The 18,091-nt window shown below is 40.2% G+C and overlaps 1 protein-coding gene across 3 annotated transcripts in view; it reads left to right on the forward strand.

Annotated features, from left to right (window-relative positions):
- FAM219A (family with sequence similarity 219 member A) overlaps positions 1–18,091 on the forward strand; it is a 92,501-nt gene that overhangs the window by 1,173 nt on the left and 73,237 nt on the right. The gene's annotated exons all lie outside the window — the stretch shown is intronic.

Here is an 18,091-nt window from a genome sequence, read left to right on the forward strand (position 1 = left end):
AGGCTCACAGGACTTTGCAAATGTATAAGTGAGCAGGTAGAGTGGTCCTGGGCTTTTGATAGCTTTTGAAATCGGTTATGAAGGAAGGCCAGCTGGCTGGCAGCCAGGGGAGATGCTAGACCATCATCAAGTAGTGCAAGACTTCTTATGGGCTGGTAGCTGCATTGTTCCAGTGTCAGAGTTTTGTTTATGTAAATGTTGTGCCCCATCTGCCTGCCACAGAACTCTGGAATGTGTTTGCCCATTTCTGTTTCCTACCTGGAAGAAGTTCTCTTGTGTGTTCCCCTCTCCTTACTTCTGTGTTCCTGCCTGGAGGTGTGTTATTAGTAACCTGGGACCTGTTGAAATACAGTTCTTCTTGGCATTAAAGTGAAAGCTGGATAACGAGCTCACTTGCTCAAGGTGTTGATTCCTCTTGGCACCTGGAGTAAGCAATTCCCATCTTGGCATCTGATTGTGTGAGACAAGCATATGAATTGTTTGGGAAGGTGGAAAGAACTTCAACGAAATAATTGCACAGTTCCTTTTGGCAGCAGGTAAGGATAAGTTGTTGCCATGTTTGTGCTAGCACTGAAGCACTTCTGAGATTTCTAATATATCAAACTATACATTATTTGGAGTTGATGTAAACACAACCTCAGTTCCTTGTTGTAGTTAGTGCTTGTAAAAAGTTGAGTGCACCATAAATGTCTTGTGAACAGAAAAGCTCTTAAAGATCTACAGACTCAAATTATCTCTCAGTGGCAAGAAAAACATTTCTCTTATTGTGAGAGTGTTTGCACTGCATTCTGGGTTTGGTTGTTTTTGGTTTGGTTTGGTTTATATTGGTTGGTTTTTTTGGGGTTTTTTTGGCTTCTAACCTTTGTGGTGGGACAAAAAACTGTCCATACAAGTTGTTATGGGCTTGTTGCATTCCCTACTTATTGTTGGTGTTTTCATATAAGCGACTCAACAAATGTGACAAGAATGGCCATCTTTATTTGTTCTTTTGCAGGCATAGTAGCCAAAATAGCAAGTTTGAAAAAGTTGTTACCAGACAAAACAATACTCTAAAGTGTTTTCTAGAAACTCCATGATAATAGTAGAAGAGTGGAATTTGCAGATACATGCATGTTTGCATGGACATGAACCAGGCAGAATCCAAACAGTTTCTCTGGTCCAACCCAGTTGTCTCGGGATATGATGGTGTTTTGGGCAGCAGTGATAGTAAACTTAGGAAACGGTTTCCTTCAGTGTGGAAGAATTAGAAAACTTTCACAAAGGGCTTTAACACTGGCATTTAAAAAGTACTCTGAATTTGTGCTTCAGGGCTTCAGTTGTTTTCTAACTACTGGAGCTCAATAGTGAAACCTTGTGGTTTGGGGGGTCTTGAGTATTCAGGGGTCTACACGCACAGTTGTTGTGACTGAGTATATAAGATTTTTCCACAGGCATGGAAATGTTGACAATGGTCTCAGAAGTGGGATGTAGCAAGTGTGGTACAGCATTTCTGGTGGTTTCCTCTGCTGTGTAGTTCCTGGTCTGTACTTTGCAGATAGGGACTTGCAAGAATCCTTGCAAGTGTGGGATTTATCATATTAATTTGTTTAGGCGATGCAGTTCTGGCCAGTACTACTGTTTTGTGCCATTACAATTACCATGTGTCTGTCACTCTCCCTCCCATTCTGTACTTTTAAGGTTGCAGTTTAAGCCCAGTTAACAAATAAATCGTTCACAGCCACTTGCTCACTTCCCTCCCACATCAGGTTGGGGGAGAGAATCAGACAAGTAAAAGTGAGAAAATTTGTGGGTTGAGATGAAGACAGTTTAATAAGTAAAGCTAAAACCATGCACACAAGCAAAGCCAAACAAGGAATTCATCCACCATTTTCTTTGAGCAGGCAGGTGTTCAGCCATGCCCAGAGAAGAAAGGAGGGCTCCATTATACCTGATGAATACTTGGGAAGACAAATGCCATCCTTCCCAACATCCCCCCTTGTCCTTCTTTTTCTTAGCTTTATATGCTGAGCTTATGGCATGAAATATCTCTGTGGTCACTGTCCAGTCTGGGTCAGCTGTCCAATCTGTGTGCCTGTCCAACCTCTTGTGCACTCCCAGGCTCCTGGCTGGTGGAGTTGGGTGAGAAGCAGAAAGGCCTTGATTCTGCAAGTGCTGCCCAGCAATAACCAAAACATCCTTGTGTTATCAATACTGTTTTCAGCACAAACCTAATACACAGCCGCCTGCTAGCTACTGCGAAGAAATGAACTTTATCCCTGTCAAAATCAGCACAAAAGTACAGAATAACCATATAATCTCAGGACTTAATGTCTTCTTCCCAGTTTAAAAGCTTTCAGTTCCAATGGTCTCCAGAAGAGATGCATCTGTCACTCTTTTCCACATCCAGAAAGTTGAAGTAAGTTTTTTTTCCACATGCTACCTAAAAGCCACTGTGAATTGCCACTGAAGCTATATATAAAAATAAATGTTTCTAAACATTATTCCCTGCTAAAATCAAACAAAGAAGGTCCCTTGCCTGATTTATAGAGTATACACTAGATGAAATATTTTTTCATCCTGTTCCAACAGGAACAGGGTGTCCCAGGAAAGCAGTGTTCCCTCTGAGTGCTGGCCAGTGTGTGACAGGTCCTGAAATGAGGTTTGTGAAGCTAGGGTTTGCTCAAAATCCTGAACTTTGTGTTGTTGACCAGCATGCATGCTTTTTGAATGTCTGTTCATCTGCATGGATAAAATGTCATCTTAGCTTCTGATGTCTTTATACTGAACTCCAGGACAACTGCTGCTGATCCGCCTGGAAACCGTCTGACAGACATCCTGGTCTCCCCATCTTCAAAATTAAAAGATTGGCATCTCTTCGGCATGTAGCTGCTATACTTTGCTTAGAATGCAGTCTGAAATCTCTCTGAATCCTTCTGCCCTCCAGACCTGCCGCTGACACTTGCACTACGTATTGATCTAATAACTTGGTCTGTCAGAGGTGATAGTGCACTGATGTCTGGTGTCTACTGACAGTACATCCTGACAATAACCAGTGCTTTATTTACAGAGCAGTGACAGAGCACCTGACATGGCCTTTTGCAAAACTAAGTTCTTTACAGCTCAGATGTGTCTGGTTGGGGAGCACCAACTCTTTGACAGCCTTATCCCACCAAGCTCTCTGTTGGTTTCCCATTGCAAGGTTAAGGGCAGCACCCAACTAGTACAGGCTGGACAAAACCTACCAGGATCTCTGGTTGCTGCAAGTTTCCCTAATATTTATCTAATAACAAGTCAGGTAGAGATTTTGTTACAGAACTGAGAGGCGTTTGGCCTGCAGGTTGCATGTTGGCCAGGTCTGTCATCTGAGCTCTCCAATACTTCACATTGGATGCAGTGATGTGAAATTAATGAAGTGGGTCGTTATTTTCTTTCCCTTTCCAGGTTGTTTGGATAAGCATTGTAAAGTCAAGCAAGCTTGTTTGACTCTGTGTGACTTCTACAAATGTGTTTTGAGAACTGCTGGGTACCTGATGCACACCCAAGGGAGAGGTTCAGCACAAGACTTAATGAGACAGAGTTGCTATGTGGAGATGGACAAGATGGTATACAGTACCTGGTAATCTGGTTTAACCTGATTAAACATCATCAAGTTGTCAGATGGGATGAGGCCCAGTGTTTCAAATCTTGAAGAGACACATTACACTGCATATTTTGATGTTGTGGTATAATTCTCTACTACATTTTCATCCTGGAAGAGAAGACAGGCTGGTAACTAGCACTTGGTCACATTCATGTCACGCCAGTCCATGAAAATGAAACTATTTGTTTGTATCCACATTTCTATTTTTGTATATTGGTCACATTTGACTTCTATCCTAAAAATGTGTGCCTTTTCAAATGAATATAAAATAATCTACAGGGTTTTTTGTTTACTCCTAATGTTTAGTGTCACATCATCCTTATCAACATCATGCAAGCTCAACTGCAGGAACTCTGTTCTTAGATTGTTAATTTCCAACTCAACCTGTTGTGATCCTTCTGCACTCACAGAAAGGTATGTCTGCCTTAGCTTCTGGGTAGTGGGTTATTTCCAGATAAAATCAATTCAGGGTCTGCAGGGATGTGATGAAGCCTGAAATTCATTATTTCTGGGACACTTAACATTTGGTAGATATCTCTCTTGGCTGATTGAGTTAGTATTTGATGTCTTAACTTCCAACTACTCAGTTTTTCCTGGTCTGTTGGTGGTGATGCATTTGTTATGATTATTTGTTTTCTCACAAGTTTTTTGCTGCGAAGGTTTCCTAACATAAAATTCTTATTACAGTGGTAGATATTAAAGGGAGAGAGAGATGAAGGGAAACTTGCACAATGAGGATACTGCAGACAAAAAATAAGTAAAATTTCCATTGAAGTAGGAATGGCTGCCCCTGTAGTTGTGTGTAGAGCCATCTTTTCTTCAGCACTGGAGTCTCACTGCACATTTTCCCTGTGATTTTTAAAATCTGTGTTTTGGGTCTGTTACCTAAACTCTTGCCAAACCCTTAGAATTTTTGTTAAAATGAAACGTACTGAGCACAGTGTAGTGGGGTTGTACCTTGAGTCTGCTGGAACATGGATGCCTCCCTAGCCCGTGTCTCTAGCATGCACCAAGCCCTGGCTGGCATGTGATGGCAGACTGACAGGTGACAGTGTTGGATCACACATTGCTCCCATAGACCAACACAGGCAGTTTCTGTTCTTAGCACAAAAATTAAAGTAGAGTAAAAGTGCTTTTGCTTACATGGCATCAATATTACTTTTCCCAAGAACGCATCTGTCAAAGGGTAGCAGCTTGAGTGCAGCTTTGACACAAACTTTTAGGACTTTGGCTCACTTTCTGAAAACAGGAGGAACATAGTATTTCAGTTTCCTGGTTTTTAGCCCACATGAAAAATGGGAGCTCTTTCAAGAGAAATTGGGCTTGTGGTTCCTATATCTCAGTCTGAATCATTGTGCCTGGCCTGGTTCCTTGCCAGCAGGGGCCTCAGGCTGGTAGCTCTAATTATGGTGATGACAGCCAAACTAAAGACTTTGTTCAGCCAAAACCTATAGTGATACTGCTGGCCCTTCAGCTGAGATGCCAGATCTGCACCAGTCCTGAAAGTGTAAAATTTTGAGAAATTTTGAAGATACAGAAGATGCATTTCTGTACAGCTTTTTTTTTTTAACATCAGAAGAGAATAAAAATAAATTATATTATCTACCAGATACTTATTTTTTAAAAAAACTGTAATTTTAGTCAGCAGAGAGTATGAATGCTCAGCATGCTTATAAAATCTTCATTTATTTCTGCAAAATACTGCCTATATCACCTTAAGAAAGTTGTGCTGCATGCTAAGATCATAAAATGAGGAAAAACTGAAGAACAGAGAACCAAAAGTAACTAAAGCAAAAAGAAATGCTATAAAAGAAATGCTGTAGGGCTTATAAATAGTATGTTAATCTAACATTAAGTCTGTAGTGCAGGTACAAAAATCCCTCATTTTTCTCAAAGGAAAAAGCTTCTAAAATGAAAATGTCATCCTTCTATATGTTCATTGTAATGCAGCCCCAGGTTACACAGCTACATGTTTTGTAAATGCTTACAGTACATGATATTTGTAATGTTGGAGGACTACAGGTCCTGAAAAGATTGATTTCAGCTAGTGCTGCTTTTAGTGATACAATTTTTTTTACGTGTTGTCATGTCATCTCTAGCAGTGGCCTAAAGTTAATTGAGCTTCTGTCCTGTCACTTCCCTGTCCCATGTCAGGTCTGAGATGCAGAGGTACAGGAACATTTTTGTTACCACCCCAGGCCAAGGTAAAACTCCAACAGTGATCAGCACATGCTCCCAAAGGAAGCTGGTGAGGGATGTGCTGTTGTATCTGGAGAATGACCTGTCAGGATATGGAAGCATGTTCTGGCTGGCACTGTCTCTGGAGGAACATTGCTCTTTCTTATCTGCTTCTTTATACAAGTTCTGACTACAGTTGTTCTGTCAGTCATATTTGGAAATCTCCTTCTGAGTGAAGAAAGGTATTTAAAAGGAGGCAGTGAACTCTATGAACAATTAAATCTGTACAGTTCACTCTTGGGATTCTACCATCATTCCCAAGAGCTTGTTATCTGTAATGTGATGTTAATACCTACTCAGACAGCAATTTCTACGACTGATGTAGCTGTACCCTTTCTCTGCCAGTAGGTTGTGGCAGGTCTGTAAAGAGACAAGATGAGGAAGATTCTGGGGTAAGAGAGGAGAACAAGGCATGCCTTAATTTCTGCAAGCCTTCAGTCCAGGAAAGCCCTCAGCTTACCAGCAGGTCTGTGACCTGTCTGGAGGTACATTTTACTTTTGGTGAAATTGAAGCCTGAACTTGATAAGAATAGAGGAGGAGACCCCATTACTAGTCTGATTTGTGGGCTGAAGGATTAAAAGCTGGCTAATGGCAGGACTTCTAGTCAGTCAGTGATGATGGTGTGCCTGTTTTTTCTAGACATTTTAAGATCTTGGCTGGAGTAGTTGTCTTTCAGCTTCTATGTAGATCAATTTATTGTCACTTTCCATAGGCAGTCTGTAGAAATGTGTCTGCACTTTCCCCTCACACTCACACATGCCATACATCTTCACTGAGGTCTTGTGCCATTTTGAGTATAAGGTTCCCCCAAAATTATTCTGTATTTGGAACTATAAAATTGACATTGTAGTGATGCAGCCACTTGGCACTAGTAAATCCATTGTTTCAGCTCAAAGCCTTTGTAGTCTGAACTGTTATTCTTTGAATTTTAAGAGTGTCATCTTGTGCAATGGATTGGTGTCCATTTTGTGTTAAGCAGTCAGAAGCAAGCATTTGCTCCATTGCTTTGTCTTTGAGGATTACTGAGTCAGAGTGAGTGAAATTAAAATTACTCTTAATTTTAAGAGTAATTGATAGCAAATCTGCTCAACATTTGGACACATCCATCACTAATTCACAGACTAGCAAGGTTTTATGACATCAGGAAACTTCTTTGCAAAGAAATGCTCTCCTAAATACATGCAGAGTATTCAGGTTGCATCCCAACTGCTTTTACTAGGTGAGTCGCAGTTATCTTAGTTGTGGACTGAGAAAACTGTATTTTTACTAAGGCTGAAGGTAGCTCACATTGCTTTTGTTAAGAAGAGAGCTCTGGCTCTCTAAAGATGGGTAAGATCTTATTTCCTATACAGAAGGGGAAAGGGCAAGTACTGTTTGTTTCATCTTAAAAGGGTATTCCAGCTGTGGCAAGCTCTCTACTGGAGATGCAGCCTCTGCTGTGAATAAGTTACATTGCTAGAAGATATTTAAATTCTTCCTGAGCCTGCTAATTTTTACTTCATTGAACAAAGTTGTTGGCTATCAAATAAGCTAGCAAGTGACTCCTGTAACCCAGCACCATCCGCCTACCAGAGCACATTGTTTAGACTCTGTGTGCAGTGCTGAAGCAGGTAGAGCAATCATACCTCAGCTCTCTCCTCAGCATTCTTCCAGAATAGTCCGTGTTAGAGCTTTTCTGAGGAGCTGCTGTTTTGTTCAGCATCCTGGACTGTCAGGCATGGATTGTTCCTCTTTAGACATGGTATTGTGTCTTAACTCATGCTGGTCTGACACTGCTTTTTCTTAGTTAATTTTTAGTTTCCTTTCTTTCAGTTGGGTCCTTTTGAGCCGACTGCCATTTATATGAGCACCTATCTTATGGGTTCTGCAGCCTTCAGTCCAATAAATCCTTTTCCTAAGCCAGGCAGAGCAGCAATATTCTAATAATAATTTCTCTCTTGCGTGTTTTACTGATTGCATGGGAATGTCAGTTAGTGATTTAGTACACCCATATCCGAGCAAAATGTTTCTAGGTTATTTCTAATATCTTGTTTTTGTTTGTGTGTGGCCCTATGTGAAAACCAATCTTGGTTCTTGCATCAATGTCAGAGTTACTTATGCTGATCTAATTATTGTTTCCATCCCTATTCCCCACTGATTTTGGGGTGTCGTGGTTTCTGTTTTTTTCAGCAAGTTTGCCACAGGCATTGGAAGAGCGTTTTAGCTGAAATGAGATAATCTGCTTTGGTGGTGGCCTCTCATGATCCTTTCTTTCAAACAGATGTCTTACAGCTGACCAGAAGATCTTTTTTACCTGGCAGACCAAGCATTTTTAGCTGCTTTAAATGCACTTATTTCTGTGCCTTCGTCAGTTCATAATTTCTTTTTTTTTTTTTTTTTGCATAATTAACTATGGCAATTTGACATTTTCTGAGTTTCTGTGCTCACCTCTGTGAGGGTGTTCTCAGACTTAAGAAACTGTTGCTTTTTCCCTTTAAGTGAGGAAGTACTGCAGTCCCTGCAGAAGAGTGCATTGGCAGTGTATTGCAGTATTGAGAAGGACCTGTTGGTTAGACCCACATTTGTAAATTCAGAAAACATTAATTTATGCTTGCCTAAGCTCTTTTGGTAGTATTGCTTAAGTCATGTCCCCAGACAGTGAACTGTTCCCTTTTCACTCTTTGGTTGATGTACCAGCCTTACAGCAGACTAATGATAGGGCAAAGGAAACAAATGTGACTTCCCATGTTTTGAGCCAGCTAGTTCTAGGAAAGCAGTTTCTTGGACTTTGTTGAAGCAGAAGGTATAATATCTGTTAGAGAAGAGAAGGTAAGGGGATTCAAACAAAATAATGAAGTTCAGCAAAGCCAAATGTAGAGCCATGCACCTAGTGAGGAACGTGCGCCAATACAGGTTAAGTGTTGAATGCAAGAAAGTGCCTGGGGATGCTTGGTTAGAAATCTCTGATTAAAAAGACTTTACCTGTACTGTTTAACATAGTAGAAGAAAGTGCTATCATTTTAATTCTCATGGTCTTATCCTCATTGATAGTGACTTGATTATAGGGCCTAATTTCTAATATCAAACTTGTTTCATTGTCAGTACTGCAAGTAGCTTGATGTGTAATAAAAGGCAGAATTGTAAATTTATGAAGTTTGCAGAACCTGAACATTGAAGGAGCTGTTTGAGCAGACTGACCTGAGAAATGGGAGAGGGAGGCAAGAAGGTGTGCATTGCATGGGGTACATACTGTCAATTGAAATGTAAAATGGATAGGAATGTTCCTAATGAGAGTTGGCATTGCAAATCTTTTGTCTGGTAGAATCTCGTGACTGACATGTCTAAAACCAATATACTTCTTTGTATGAAAGCATGACTTTTTTTCCAAACATGTGATTTTTCCCATGCATGTGATGCAAATGAAAAGTACACTGTCTGTGATGGCCAGAGCAGACTCTCCAGCTGAACACCACATACAGGTTGTACAGTCATTGCTTTGTCAGTCGATGCATGGAAAGGGCAGTCATGGTGATGGAACAGACCTAGTGAAGGTTCAGCCTTCCAGACTTCACTTGTTTGGAGCAAGGGCCTGAAATGTGCAGAAAAATGTGCAGTGCCCCCATCTCAGTACAGGGACCATTTCTTACTGCACAGCCTCCCCTCTGCTGCAACACTTCCACTAATGCTTCTGTGGGACATCTTTGTTCCAGAGGCAAAATAGATTAGCATAAGTACAGTCTGCATCATCAAAATTATCTTGTGCCTTTTTAGTTGTGGCATTGAGCCCTAGTGGTAGTGAATGTGGAATGATTTTGAAAGCACAAGGCAATGCACCATACATAAATCTTGTTTCTCATGGCATCTGTCTCTGGAATATATGTGGAACAAGAGAAAGCCAAGCATGATATCCCTTGAGAAAAACTGGAGGATATGTGGATAGGATGGGAATGGAAGTGTGTAATAGGGCTTTCATAGGATCCATGTGATATGAAAACAGCTTTCTTTTCTAAGCCTAGAATTCTAAAACTTCAAAGGATCTTGCTGGAAAATTGTGTTGTAGTCCAGGGAAAGACTTATCCATTCCTCTCTGCCCCTACCGATCTCTTTTGGGCCTGTAGGTCTGTCTAGATCTCTACTCTTAATTTCCCTTTGTTTAAGGGGGTGAAAAAGGGAATTGCAGTTCTGAGAATAGTAACAGGAGCAGCATGTTCACAGGCTCTGAGGATGGAGGTCACCTAGCCCACTGGAGCGTGTAAAAGCTGCGCTTCACATTGGGTTCTTGGCAGTTTATAAGCCAAGCTGGCTTCTGATTCCATTAATGTGTGTGTCAAAAGTCAGATCAGCTTCCAGTTTTGATCACTGCAATTAGGAGGAAATGGGTATTGTTAAAGGAATTAGAGCAAGTCCAGGTCTTCTTGAAAATATGTTGTGACACATCTGTACTGAAATTTAAGCAGCAGGAGTTGCCACTTACAAGCATTCAGGATGCTAATACAAAACTTGAAGATATAGCCTAGATTTCTGCAAAACATTAGCCAGTCCTCTGCTGGTCTGATGAAACAAAATGTCATACTGCTTCTTGTTTTCATCATTTTCAGCAGAGCCGAACCCTTTAGTGGATGTACCTTAGAAAGCATATAGCAAAAGCAGTCCTGTGAAAATAATTTATTGTACTTCTTGCAAGAATTAGAGCAAAGTGATTGTGAAAATAGCTGAGATGATCCATGCTGTGCATGTAAGAATTATTGTAAAATGATTATCTGGTTATGGGAGAATAGAGAATATTTTATTTGGATTATGTAGCTCCATAGAATTTATAATTCATGCTTTCTGCAGAAAAGGAGTTCCTCTGTGCTGCAGTGGGAAATGTCAGATATGAGCTTTTATTAACTCTAAGGTTCTATATTTGCAACACTGATTTCACTGAATTTTGGGAAAAAAATTTCTTCACATAGAGTCCAACCCAGTAAGAAAAGTTTGTCCCACAAGGTTAACTGCTAGCACTTACAAGATTAGAGGTGCTTCCATACTGACTTTTAGTGGAGTGGTGCTTTCTGCTTAGTTTCATAAGTTGTGCTCTGTTTACCAAATGGGTGAATTAGGTGCACATTTCGATTCTTTTCAGTGAGTGGGACCCTGGTTGTTGGGTCTGCATATGAGATGGAGAGCATATTTGTCATCTCTCTCTTCAACTATGATCTGAAAAGCAGTATTTCATGGTACTGACTCCAATAGTCCCAAAGTTTCCCCTTGCTTATCCAATGATTAACCCTTGAATCAATATTTAGTACAACGTGCATCTCAGTGCTGGTTTTCAGGAAGCTGGCTGGAGAAGCAAAAGGTTCTTTTACTGGCATAAGAGGTGTGTGTTTGATGTTGGCTCACTTAATTTCCTCCTTCTTATTAAGCTATGGATATTTGAGAGTGGCTGTGATTCTGAATGACCATGGATAATTCTGTAAAAAAACTGTGACGTTATTCTGTTGTTGCAGATTTATTTGCTTGCACAAGGTCCTGACAGCTTTTTGCAAAGCCTAATTGCTTTGAGGATCAAGCATTTTATTTCTGGCTTCTGATTTGCCTTTTGTGAAAGATTAGTGAGATTATAGAAATATGTCATAAAGTTTTTTCAATAGATATGTAGGACCTCAAAATAGGGTTGTGATGCATTTTTGTTAATTCTTTTTTTCTAGGCCAGTTGATGATGTGTTTTGAAAGATTTTCAAATGGCCACTGAAGTCTGGCTTGCTATATTAATTAATAACTGGGAGAAAGCTAGATGCTTTTACTACAAATATCCTGCCTTGGTATCTCTCTGTTGGTAGATTTTGTGGAAGCACCTATTGGGAGACTGTGTAAATTCAGAACTCATTAACATCACAGGGAATTGCCAGCAGTCAGTTGCAACGGTGATAACGTGTTCATGCTGACACACAGAGAGCCAGGAAGCCTGGATGAAGCAGGTCTGCTAAATACCACAACAAGCTTGACATTCTGAAGTGTATTAGACCCTTGCTGAGATTTTATCCCCTTGATACTGCAAACTTGTTTTGGTTTAGCAGGATTGAAGAACTTTCTCTTAGTAGTCTGAAGTTACATTTCAGGCTGTAGACTTAATTGATAAACATGACAAATAATTTAATTTTTCAGGGCTGAAGTCAGCTGTTTTTATTATGCAAAAATAATATAGTAATGCTCTTCCAGGGGCATTACTAGGGCATGGGATTTAATTCTGCTGATTGCCAGAATAAAAACATAATAAAAATAATAAATAAAAATATAATAATAAAAATAAAATAATAAAATAAAAATAGATAATAAAAACATAACATTCAGCTTCACTGGTAAATCATATGAAATTTAACGGTGGTCACTTCCAAAGGAGTACCTTGCTAATTTCAGCAGTCCTCATTCAGCTTTTTTTTTTTTTTTTTTTTTTTTTTTTTTTTTTTCTTTTGTTAACAAACATGATGTGTCTAGTCTGTTTTTAGAGGGATCTATGCCTGTTCTTCAAAGACAGGGCTGCTTCCCTGGCACATGGTAGTGCTGTCCATCCTGTGTTGCAGTGCATAGTAAATCCTTATGGATCCTTATTCCTTATGGATCTGTCACTATCACCGGAATTAACTTCAAAATATACTTAATCCATCCTCCATTAGTTCTGTCGATTGCCATTTTGTATTGCTGGGTCAGAGTTTTCAAAATCTATTGTCATCCTCCCCGAGTTTCCAAGTTTTGCTGTATTTGTCAGCATGACCTCGAGTTAATGCCTTGAGTGTTTGCACACAGCCAAAGTCTATTGTAAGCAAACACTGCCTGAACTAGAGTCTCACTGTGCATCAGATGGTGGAGGCAGTGCTTGGATGGTGAGCACACACAGCACTAAACAAGAACTGCTAATACAGTTCTTTTTGGAAGTTCTGAGTTTTAGTTTTGGAAGGTTCCTATCTGAAGGATGGGACTGTGCTGTGGTCACTTGCATTCTGGTGGAATGTACAATTTTCTTCAGAGGGAAGAGGCACCTAACAGACATGGCCTTGATGTGGTAGAAACTATGTGTGGGTAGGACCTCTCCTAAATGGTGCCAACACTTCTTAGACACTTCTTTAAGTGTAATCACTTCTTAAAGGCTGGAAGGACCAGATGGAAGTCTTCTGAAGTTATTTTAAAACTACTTGCTTTCCTCTTGCAGAAACCTTTTTTAAAAATAAACAACACTGGGAGTATAAAAGTTTAAAAAGAGGAGTTGTTGCATCTCTAATACAAGAACAGGCTAAGAGAACTGGGATTGTTCAGCCTGGAGAAGAGACGGCTTTGAGATGACCAAATAGCAGCCTTCCAGTACTTAAAGGGAGCCTTCAAGGAAAATGGAGAGGAGCTTCGTACAAGGGCATGTGGTGACAGGACAAGGATGAGTGGCTTCAAATTGAAAGAGAGTAGGTTTAGATTAGATATTAGGAAGAAATTCTTTGCTATGAGGGTGGAGAGGTACAAGAACAGGTTGTCTGGAGAAATTGTGGATGTCCCATCCCTAGAAGTGTTCAAGGCCAGGTTGGATGGGGCTCTGGACAGTCTGGTCTAGTGGAAGCAGGTTGGAACAAGATGATCTTTAAGGTACCTTCCAACCCCGGCTATTTTATGAATTTATGATAACTCTGTGATTTAGCAGTTCCTGAGTAGGTCCAGTTTCTACTTGTTAATATTTACAGATATATTGGTAATACCTCTAAATTAGGGTGGGGAAAAGACTTAAAAACTACTGAGGCTTATTTAAAAAATATTTTACTGCTTGCTGGAGTGAAATAAGTGGCTCTGGAAACCTGACCCTCCTTCGGTTTGGCAGATCACCTGGAAAACCACCAGCTATGTCTAGCTATTTCAGCCTAATTAATGTTTCCTGATTAGAGTTCCTGCTCTGAAACTCAACTAGATTTGTATCAAAAAAGAGCAAAAACTTAATTTAGGGCAGAGGGGTGTGCTAAGCAATGAATGCACATCAAAAAGCTCTGAATTGAGAATAGAGCTATCTTCTGGGTTGGAAGGATTGGTGCCTGAAATCTCAGCATCAGTGATGGAGGGGAAGAGAGAGAAAAACATCTTAAGGATTCTTAATGAGCTATTGCCTCCAGGTCAGTGGATATTTTGTTGTTTCTTTACTCTGCCACAGGTGCAGGTCTAGCTGAAATACAGCATGATTTCAGTTTCACAAAGCCAGTGAACTGCTGATAAACCTGCATGTCCCCCAGTACACAGAAGATCTGTATCAGTCTCTTTATATACCTTGAAAAACCCAAACCAAACAACCAAAACCTCAAGCCATTTCAAATGGCTACATACCTTTGAGTAAGGAGGTGAAAGGCATTTTACTTGTTACTAAGATTGGTCTCTGTCCTGTCTTGCATCAATAGGTTGTGCTCTTTGAAGGGCTACGTAACATGAGTAACCAACTCTTCTAGCCTTGGTATTGTTTTATGTTACTATGAGTAATTCCTGCCTTTACCACTATTTTTTATAGGGGTCTCTCCTCTATGGCATTGATAGAATTCTACCACTAGCTAGGATGATTTGATGTTGAATAGATGTTTTTCTTTCAACTTTTCTCTCTGGTTTTCTTTCCCTCAGACCTCTGAAGTCAAGAAATAAAAAATAAATGAGAAATGTTTACCTTTGTGTTTTGTTACAAACCTCAGCTGGTAGGTTTATGAGAAGAGCAACATATTTCATTGAAATCTGCCTTATTGCTATTATTATTAGGTTTGTATGATGGAATGATTGAGATTCTTACAGCTGCCAGTGCAGAAAAAATTACTCTTTTATGTTGCTTCGGGTTATTGCAATTACTTTTTCTAATAAGAAGGATGTACCTAGTCCTACTTGAGGTGCTGGTCATTGCTCTGTTTTTTTCTTAGGGGCTGGCTTTGGTACTGCAACAAGCTTTTGTTGGCTGCTAGATGTTTCCCTTCTAGAAGTACTTGTAGTGGGTGTAACTCTAAGCATCAGTGAAAGTATCTAAAAGTAATATTGCATGACATTGCCCTGGTGAAACTGAGAGTTTCACAGTGCTTTGGCTGGCAGTAATAGTGCACAAACATTTCAATTTAAGGAAAACCAGTTGTACATGTATGCTACAGTGGCTGTAGATGGTTTGTAACATCTTCAGCATGTGTTTAAGCTCAGTTTACACAAATATGTAAACTTAGCTGCCTTGCTCCTGATGCAGCGTTGCTGTGTGCTTCTGTCACTTGTTCCACAGCAAGTTGTATGGTCACAGTCCTGAATGTTACAGTCAGAGGTGACTTTGTGATCATACATGCCAGGAAACATTACAGGACAGGGCACCAACCAGCCTCAGCGTCAGCTGAATTAATACTGCACATTGTGGGATTCTTGAGCTGAAGCTTTTGATAACAAACCTGTGGTTTAAAGCTGGGTTAAAAGTTGCTGGTGAAGCAGCTGGCAAGGTGTCCATCTATTTGCCAGAGGAATTGCTCTTAGAAGTCCTTATCTCCATCTCATAACCTGGACAAGGATTTCTATAGATTTAGAAATGTTTATGGTGCTGAGCTTGGACATTTCACACTAGACCTCTGCCACAGGGCAGCCTTTACTGTATGCCCTTTGAATTTCAGAAGTAGCAAGAACAACAACCAATGTTGTTTAGCGTGCTTTCTTAAAAATACTTTCCTTGGCTTCCATAGGATGTGCCAATAGCTTAATGTGACACAACCTATTTTTAATGCAAACAGCTCCCTTCTGGATACTTAATGTTATCTAGAAAATGGGCTAGAGTAGCGTTCAGGGCTTGGTATTTAGATTGGAGAAACTAAGCTGCATTACAAGGTTCAGTGAACAGGAACACGGACTGCGTCATGGTGGATTTGTTGCAGGCTTGCCATCTGGCTAGTTATCCAGCGGATGGTGGGAGGTCTGTGTGGTGGTTCCTTTGCTACCTGCAGGCCTCTGACAAGTTTGGGTATGCTAGAGTACTTAAAATACTTCAGGGTATGCAAAGCAAAGCCTTCCTGCAAGCTGCTGTTATGTTGTTTTGGCATAGCAAGTACACATGCAGCAGTAAGAGCTGGACTCAACAATCCCTGTAGGTTCCTTCCAATTCAGAATATTCTGTGGTTCCATGTTTAAGCTAAAAATTGTGCCAAAGCTCTATCTACAAGGGCCTGCTGAAGGGATGAGTTATAAAATCAGTGTAGAAATCCTTATTCTCCAAATTGTTTGAGTCTGTTGTGTCTGTGAACCTGTCTCTGCTAAAGAGCTACTGAAAAAGGGACACTGAATGAACCTAGACAATTGGTGCTGAAGGGGTTCAGTTCTGTCCCAAAATATGTGGAATGTGGTAAGAATCACAGAAACATCCTGTTGAGCCAAAATGCATAAAAATATCTGGTTAAGACAAGAGACTTTTTCCCAGACTTCCAGGAAAGAGTCTCATGCTCCTCTAGATTGTTGTTTGTAAGGTTTAAACTTTTTATATGCAGTGTTGATTAAGAACAGAATAATTGTGTGGTGCTGTACCACTGTTTATATAAGTATTCTTAGGTTTGGATGTTAGAAAAATAGCTTTTGAACCTGATAGTTGTACATAAATGCCAGCTCTGTGTCAAGAATAAACATCTGGTTGGATGTGCACTCAGTTAATATTGATTAAAATTGCAGTCTCATGTAAGCGGAGTCTGGCGATACTGCCCTTTTATTGCTATGGGCAACCAACATACTGTAAACTCACTGAATATTAGATTTACATTTAATGTTTCCATTGTCTCTCTGGTATAAACAAGGTTTCTTCCCATAGATGAACAGAGTTCTGGCAGCCCTTTGAGAACATTGAAGCAATGCTAACAAGATCAGGGATTTTGATGTCTGTTCTCAATTGATTATTTTTTAAACATCTTTCCATTGTGGAAGAAGTTCTCTGTTTAAGTCTGGCTTTCCTTTGCTTCCTAGGGTGGTTAGGGACAAACGCATTGGAATCACAAAATGCCCATCTTCTGTTTTTAAGGGTGAAACATGGATTTGGGTTTCACATTTCAGCAGTTTCTCTGAGGTTCTGGCAGGTCTCCCTGTGGAGGTATTGGCCATCTCCTAAGAAACCTATGCAGATGAGGGCAAAACACAACTAAATTAATAAACTGTTCATGTGAACTTGCCACTGGAGCTCAGCAGCTCTTGACTCTCCTAGAAGCAGTGGGAGTTCTCCAATGAAAACAGCTCAAAATTATTTCTGTCCTGACAATGAAACAGTGTAGACAGCCTTACAGCTCCCGAGAGGTATACGCTTGTGTTCCAGAGATGATCTCTAATGTAATCATTCAGCATTGATTTTTGTCTTTCTAACCTCTGGTTGTTCTTGCTGAAGTCATGGTGGGCAGCAGCCAACATGGGCTAGAAAGAGCCTTCTGCAAGTGTGGGGTCTATGTCCTCTGTTCTCCCTGAGCAGCAGTCCTCTTGTTCCTGCAGACAGGGTGTTGTTACAAGCTAACTTGATACATGACCTACAGTTCTGAAATTCTTTTACTTTTATATAGGCAAGAAATATATGAATATATCTTTACCAGAAACGAAAATTGCTTCTATAACAAGTTATCTCTTAAAACAGAATGATTTTTCTGTGTCCTTTAGCTAGCTGGGATGAAACTATTTCATTCATTATGAGCTCATATAATTTTATTTTAGTGGATTTCTTAAGTCTCTCTTCTGGAAGGAACCTCCTGTCCAGTATGCAATATGATGTGATCTCTTGGTTTCAGTAGTGGCTGTTACAACCGCGTGAGAAAGTGAATGGGGATATGGTGTTCTTCTCCACTTCCAGGAATATCTGAGAGTGCATCTGTCCTGTAACCACAACAAGACTCCAGCATAATGTAGAGATGCCTGAATTAATGTTAAGCTGAGCATCTTGGTCCCGACATGCCAGCATGGAGCCTTTGAGGACTGCATTAACCACCCCAAAAGTTGGGTCATTTAACTTTCAGTGAACTTTTTGCTTTTTGGATGAAAATATACCTCAGGTAGCTTGTTTAAAACCAAGTGGACTTGTCTTTCAGTTGCACTGCACTAACTCAGATAGTACCCTCAGAGCACTGAAAATGTTTTAACCACTTGAAAGAGATTTGCCTTTTAGTTATCCAAGAGTTGCATGCTGGTCATGAAGGGGTTCTATTGCCTCTTGGACTTTTGTCTTCATTTTCTAACAAACTCCAGTGCTTCCGGACAGGTTACTTGTGGAGAGAGAGCCAGGA

The sequence above is a fragment of the Lonchura striata genome, chromosome Z (genome assembly GCF_046129695.1).
Source record: "Lonchura striata isolate bLonStr1 chromosome Z, bLonStr1.mat, whole genome shotgun sequence".
In the NCBI taxonomy this organism is placed as follows: domain Eukaryota; kingdom Metazoa; phylum Chordata; class Aves; order Passeriformes; family Estrildidae; genus Lonchura; species Lonchura striata.